Source organism: Dipodomys spectabilis, unplaced genomic scaffold (assembly GCF_019054845.1).
Source record: "Dipodomys spectabilis isolate Male_0828 unplaced genomic scaffold, ASM1905484v1 ptg000053l, whole genome shotgun sequence".
NCBI lineage: Eukaryota > Metazoa > Chordata > Mammalia > Rodentia > Heteromyidae > Dipodomys > Dipodomys spectabilis.
The window spans coordinates 9,735,523-9,736,289 of record NW_024870730.1 but is presented as its reverse complement, the minus strand read 5'-3'; the positions used below and the strand labels follow the sequence as shown (position 1 = coordinate 9,736,289).

The following is a 767-nucleotide window of genomic DNA, read 5'->3' as shown; positions in this document are numbered from 1 at the left end:
ATTCCTAGTGTCTCTATCGTATTACTCACCTGTTTGGGGTTCATACATAAAATAGAGAATAGCTTTTAAGTGATCTTTGATTCACTAGTTAACACCTGTGCAAAACATTTATGCTTTGTGCAAGCATCATGTCCTTTTTTTTGGGGGGGTGGGTCCGGTTGTGGGGCCTGAACCTGGGCCTGGGCGCTGTCCCTCAGCTCTTCAGCTCAAGGCTAGCACTCTACCACTTGAGCCACAGCGCCACTCCCGGCTTTTTCTTTGTGCTTATGTGGTGCTGAGGAATCGAACCCAGGGCCTCATGCATGCAAGGCAAGCGCTCTACCACTGAGCCACATCCCAGCCGCAGCATCATGTCCTATAGTTATACATACTCAATAAGTTGTTGCTGTACTTTTCTATTTTGTAATAACTGTAGTAGTCTGTAAACGAGGTAAGAATAGCCAACCCATCTGCAGCCACTCATCTCCCAGAAATGTGATTGCATGGATGTTAAAGGTTGAAATTCAAAACAAAATTGATGCCAGCAGACACAGAAAAGTACATAGAGCTACTACTTAAGCAAGGAGAAGTGATAAAGAAATCTGTTGGAATCTATTAGTAAATCTAAGATATCCATCCAACCATCAAAGAGAGTATTAGATGGACCTGAAAGTCTGGAGAAAAGAAAGATAAAACATGGCTTGGCATTTATGTCCAAATAGGAAGAATAGAGTCAGGATTGGTAAGTACTCTGGTACCTGAGAAGTCACCAATCTATTGAGATGACT

General features: G+C 42.6%; 1 non-coding gene across 1 annotated transcript; it reads right to left on the bottom strand.

Moving 5' to 3' along the window:
- Nucleotides 1–266: 266 nt before the first annotated feature.
- Trnaa-ugc lies at nucleotides 267–339 on the bottom strand. Its single transcript has one exon. It is a non-coding gene; the product is annotated as a tRNA-Ala (tRNA).
- Nucleotides 340–767: the final 428 nt, after the last annotated feature.